This window comes from Urocampus carinirostris, chromosome 7, assembly GCF_059441175.1.
Source record: "Urocampus carinirostris isolate Australia breed hairy pipefish chromosome 7, RoL_Ucar_1.0, whole genome shotgun sequence".
Lineage (NCBI taxonomy): Eukaryota > Metazoa > Chordata > Actinopteri > Syngnathiformes > Syngnathidae > Urocampus > Urocampus carinirostris.
The window spans coordinates 5,013,753-5,020,161 of NC_142355.1; the positions used below are offsets into that span (position 1 = coordinate 5,013,753).

General features: G+C 38.5%; 1 protein-coding gene across 1 annotated transcript in view; it reads left to right on the top strand.

Annotated features, from left to right (window-relative positions):
- The first annotated feature begins 283 nt into the window (after positions 1-283).
- Positions 284-6,409, top strand: part of sema3d (sema domain, immunoglobulin domain (Ig), short basic domain, secreted, (semaphorin) 3D) — a 104,961-nt gene continuing 98,835 nt past the window's right edge. Inside the window, exon 1 of the mRNA XM_088339579.1 lies at positions 284-521. The gene's annotated coding sequence lies outside the window, so the exon portion shown is untranslated. The remainder of the gene's footprint in view (positions 522-6,409) is intronic.

Here is a 6,409-nt window from a genome sequence, read left to right on the forward strand (position 1 = left end):
ATTGAGAATTTACAAGGAAATCGCTTGGAGATTCCAGCGATTGTAAAAAGATCTTGAGTCATGGATTCCTCTTAGAATTCTTGTAATTTTCTTTTGTACCTCCCAAGGATATTATTAGCATTTCTTTTGATCCAATTCCCATCCATCCAGAGACATACAGATGCTGAGGGGCCCTCCCAGTTAAGCTGGGCCCCAATTAAAAGTGAGTGGTTTGTCCCTCTAGGGGTGGGCTAGCAACATGCACACACACACAAACAGCAGCTTTGAGAGCACTAAGAGTTCAAGAGCGCCAGATTCAAGGGGAGTGGACACATTTTGGGGAAAAAGTGCTTACCGTCTCAGTCGGACTCACTTTCGTATGTTTGGAGTCGGGAGGAAGGAGGGTCCACAGTGCCTGCTGCCGTTTTCTTCTTCTTCCAATTTTGACTTTTGAGCTTGTGTATGAGAATAAGAGCAGAGGTGCGTTCGGGTGTGGCACAGACGGGCATGAACTGTATGTGAAGAGGCAGAGTTGAGCGCAGGTAAGACGCAAGCTTGATGATGTTATTAGCAGGCAACATTGAACTGCATTGTATTCAGGGTGGGAAGGGTTACTTTTAAAATGTAATCCTATACAGTTTAGTGTTCATTTTACCTGTGAAAAGTGATGGGTCCCGGGGACTCGCATGCTCAAAAATCTATGGGTCCCAACAGAGATCCATGGGTCCCCAAAATTTAGTGTGCTCCATGCCCTTACAAACTGTCGTATTTTACCTTACAAAATACAAAAACATGTTTATTTGTGTAGTTTAACATGTTATATTATACATGTGTTCCTTATATCATACATATTGTTAATGAACATTTTGTTGTGAGACACTGAGTTGCTCGACATGAATAGGTTTAGCATAAAAACAAGTTAAAAAATGTAGTCGCTTGGACGCTCTCTGTAGAAGGAAAAAATACATGCAACTATAATTAAGTAGAATAATACATTTTCTTATTCAAATTATGAATTCATTTTCTGCATTAAATTATTGTTGGTAATTTACTGATTAAAAGGGATCACCACAAACCTGTCTTTTTTCATTTACTCATTTTATACTTCCTTTTTTTCTTAACTTCTTTCTACAACATAATCATTCGTAATACAATGCATCAAAGCAAGTGAGCCGCTTGAGAGCCGGCTCTTTAATGAGTTGAGCCGAAAAAGCCGGTTCTCTAAAAAGAGACGGACTTTCACTACACAACTCGAACTCGAGATCGGTGTGCAGACGAAAACTCGAACCGCGAGACCAAAACAACAATGGCGGATCTGCCTGACGAAGTTTGGAGTGCGATAAATCTTTGTTTAAAAAAAATGTAATCGGGTAATTCTGACAATTTCGTGTCAAAAAAGTTGCGTCCCAGGGACGCACGTTGATTTGACACTATGCGTCTAGGACGCAGGGACGCGGGCAAACGAGAACACTGATGAAGTTTTATCGGGTTTACATGTTTCGGTAAGAGCATAGTTTAATCAAGGAAAAAGCTTCTGACAACATAAGAGTTAACAAAAGTTCGAAAACACACACATACACACACAATTATACAAGCACACAAAAACATCTGCCTGACGAAAAGGTTTGGAGTGCGGTAAATCTTTGTTAAAAAATGATAATGACAATTTTGTGTCAAAAAAGTTGCGTCCCGGGGACACACGTTGATGTGACACGATGCGTCCCCAGCAAAAATAATGGGTCTAGGATGCAGGGACGCGGGTAAACGAGAACACTAACAGTTACTGGTCACCTGTTGGAAAACATAATCTGAACGCCTTAATATTGCAGTAAAGTAAATCAATTACTTTCAATTACTTGAGGATTACTACAATACCAGATATGATAATAAAAGACAATATAAACATTATTTAAATAAAATTCCTAAATGAAATGAAATGAAATTAAATGATCTGCATTTATATAGCGCTTTTCAAGTCAAGACTTCCCAAAGCGCTTTACAGTGTGCTTCACATTTCCCAATAGCGGCCGTGCAGCCATGTAAGGCGCTAACCTGCTTATTGGGGGTATAAGGGGTTCATTGTCTTACCCAAGGACACTTCAACATGTAACACGGAGGAGCCGGGATTCGAACTGCGATCTCTTGATCCCAAGACGAGCACTCTACCTCCTGAGCCACTGCCGCCCCTGTTTTTTAAGACAAATGCTATAAAAAGTCCTCACATTTTAACCACATAGTATAGTTTATTAGGAAAAATGAAACTTTCTCTTTTACATGGCAGACAAAAAATTCTCTTTTTTAGCTCACATTAGGAACACATTGAGAAACTAATGTTTTTACACACCTAACGTTAACTTTCTAACTTTCAAACAAACTCTGGGATGTCCTGAGTCTAATTTTGAAGAGTGGATGCCAATCCTCCAGAGCAGGGGTCAGGAACCTTTTTGACCCAAAGAGCCATAAAAGAAAAAAATGTTTTAAAAAGAAATTGAGAGAGCCACATGATATATTTTCAGACAAAATTGAAAAAAACTGCCAAACACGCTCTCTAGATAAAAGCTAATTCTTCAGCACATTTGATTTCACTGTGTGTCATCTGATGATTTAATCAAACGTATGAAATGATAATAATGCCAAAACCTGTGTCCCAAATCAATGTAAATATGCCATTTACAATTTGTTTTCCACCTTCAGTTAAGAGTGTTGAGGCATTTTTTTTTCATGAAATCTGTCCTTAATAACAGTTTCAAAACAATGTGCATGCAAAGTTCGTTTGTAAAAATGTCACAAATTACTGCAAACGATAAGCATATCGTCATATTCACTTTCGGTGTAGACTGCACTGAGCGCGAGAGAGAGAAGGAAGTGCCTTGCGCTATGTGCAGGGATCCGCCCACATGTACTGCTCACCCAATCAAAGTCGTTTGCCAGCGTTTTTATTTATCCGTTTGAATGGTTTCTTATCGAACTTCTGCATTAAGTTAGTTCGGCTTTAATGGACCAAAATCGGGATGAAATCACTTGACTTTGGAACGCCACGGAGAGATGTGCAATAGTTACATTTTATTTCGGAGCCATACGTACTCATGAAAAGAGCCATATATGGCTCCCGAGCCATAGGTTCCCTACCCCTGCTCTAGAGGTATGTCGGAACGGTTGTCCCATGAGTTGAATGGTGGTCTAATATGCAGCGCCATGTGCAAAATTGACTGTAGCCATCTTTTAGGTCCACCCACAAAATGTGACTGAATTTTTCAACAGTCAATATAAAGGCTTGGTATAATTTAGGTGAGGATTGGGCTCTGGTGTGCCCAGTTTTAAACCCAAGCTAACTCTTAATGAATTATGATAGACACAATTCATCTATCGGTGCATTGTTTATGTGTAAATATACTTTTAAATAAAATGGTAATCCTGCAAAGTAAGCCTTATTTTTACTAAATATACCCGTAAATTGATTGCCGTATTCTCCGGGCTGAAAGTCGTTTTTTTATAGTTTGGCCCAGGTTGCGACTTATACACTGGTGAGATTTATATGTGAACCTATTAACACTTGATGACCAGGTATATCATGTCACATGTAATTTTCACACTAAACAGCAAGAGGGAGCTCTAGGGCTGTATTGATAGTTTCTGTCAGGCGAGACAGAAGGAAAACTGAGATCACTTGCACTCGTTTCTTGGTTTTTATTGGAAGGAAGGAATGACAAGGCGTGATTCTTCGATCCGTTGTTTGACGGATTGATGAAGCTTGACAGGCGGGCGAAGGCTTGGCGGGAATGGTCGTGGACAGGTGGAATCGTCGTGTTGTTGGTCGGGGCTGGAGAAGAAGGGCGTCGTAGTGTTCGGAAATGTGATCAGGAATCAGACGGGCAGGGCAGGTCGTAGGCAAATTCGGAAACGGGTCGGCAACGGAGATCAAGTAGAAAAACAGGAGGCAGGCAAAGAGTCGGAGGTACGGGCTTTCTGAGCAGATGGCAACAGGTAGCATAGTACAATCAGACACTTTGTTTCCGGAAGCTGAGGATTTAAATGGACAGGGTGCGCCAATCAGCTGTCCTGGCTGGCGCCAAATCCTGAGCACAGGTGTTCCAGATCCGGGTGATTGTGACAGTTTCAACCTTGCTGTTTCGTGCCGAAAAATGTCCTTAGCACCTAGCGTCCTTTGCGCAAACCTTATTAAAATGACTTTGTATCTCTTGGTAAAGTATTGTCCACGAAAAGTATAGGTTATTCATATGCTATAGAGTAGAAGTGTGTTTTAAGCTTAGATTTAAACATTTCCACTGAGGTTGCAGATCGGATCTCAAATCCATATTTTCTCAGAAATGTGCAGATTAATTTTATGTTTGTTTCTTGGCAATTCTGATGAATGTGAACAATTAAAACGGCATGTGACGTCACTTTTTTTTCCCGCCACAAATGCAGGTTTTTTTATTTTGGGACTTTTAAAAAGCACATCAACCATGACAATCACTAGTGGAAAAAAAATCAAGTGAGTGTTTAATATTACTTGCACTGAGATGCAAACAAGAGACAGTTGTATCCTCTATTTCTAAAGGACCTTCTCTCCACTCGAGTTTTTTTCTTCAGCTTCCTTGTTGGGACCAGGAGGACAAAGTGGGGAGTGTGTGTTAGGAGGCAGGGGGGGTTAGGAGCATGGAGTTGAGGTGTGCAACTGTCAAAGGAAGACAAAAGGGAAATTTCTCCAAAACTGTTGGAGGGTTTTGATGACTTGCCAAGAAAAAGATGACTCCCAAAATGACATCAGCGCTAGGGTCATTCCCGCCCGGCGCCCGTGTAGTCTCAAATGAGGACGTGTTGACAAGCAAAAACGTGTTTTGTCCTAAACCAATTTCTATGTGTCCAATTTGGTGTACAGCACTGTTTTATTATATTTTTTTCATAGTTTTGCCAAGTATAGTGTCCCAAAAGTACATTATGAAAATACAAAGGGCACATGCACTGCAGTTGTAAAGTCTGCAAAGTCCATAGTGACGAGGTGCCAATTGCTCACGGGCAGACAGGCTGTCCGGCTCAGACCGTGGCTCAGACCAGCTTGTGGGAATACTCGTTCAGGATGCACCTTTCTAAAGCCATGCATGAAAAAAAAGGGTTTCCTTTCAATCATTTCAGGTCAAAACAAGTCTGTCCTGGTGGAAACGTGTTCACAGGATATGCAGCACTGTATTTGTGACTATTACGTTTTAGAATAGAATAGAATGGAATAGAATGTACCTTTATTGTCATTGTTACAAAATGGGTTAACATATTGTGACAACGAAATTGGGCATGACACTCCAGTTTCACACATTCACAGTGAGGTAAAAAAACAAGAAGATAAAGGAACAGAGAAGATAAGGTTATAAAACAAGGAGGATTGATAGATAGATAGATAGATAGATAGATAGATAGATAGATAGATAGATAGATAGATAGATAGATAGATAGATAGATAGATAGATAGATAGATAGATAGATAGATAGATAGATAGATAGATAGATAGATAGATAGATAGATAGATAGATAGATAGATAGATAGATAGATAGATAGATAGATAGATAGATAGATAGATAGATAGATAGATAGAGTTTGAAATCATATATAATGGTCTGCATACATGATAGATAGATAGATAGATAGATAGATAGATAGATAGATAGATAGATAGATAGACAGACAGACAGACAGATAGATAGATAGATAGATAGATAGATAGATAGATAGATAGATAGATAGATAGATAGATAGATAGATAGATAGAGCGAGAGAGAGAGAAAAAAATAGATCGATAGAAAGAGCAAGAGAGAGAGAGAAAAAGATAGATAGATAGATAGATAGATAGATAGATAGATAGATAGATAGATAGATAGATAGACAGATAGATAGATAGATAGATAGATAGATAGATAGATAGATAGATAGATAGATAGATAGATAGATAGATAGAGTTTGAAATCATATATAATGGTCTGCATACATGATAGATAGATAGATAGATAGATAGATAGATAGATAGATAGATAGATAGATAGACAGACAGACAGACAGATAGATAGATAGATAGATAGATAGATAGATAGATAGATAGATAGATAGATAGATAGATAGATAGATAGATAGATAGATAGATAGATAGATAGATAGATAGATAGATAGATAGATAGATAGATAGATAGATAGATAGATAGATAGATAGATAGAGCGAGAGAGAGAGAAAAAAATAGATCGATAGAAAGAGCAAGAGAGAGAGAGAAAAAGATAGATAGATAGATAGATAGATAGATAGATAGATAGATAGATAGATAGACAGATAGATAGATAGATAGATAGATAGATAGATAGATAGATAGATAGATAGATAGATAGATAGATAGATAGATAGATAGATAGATAGATAGATAGATAGATAGATAGAGTTTGAAATC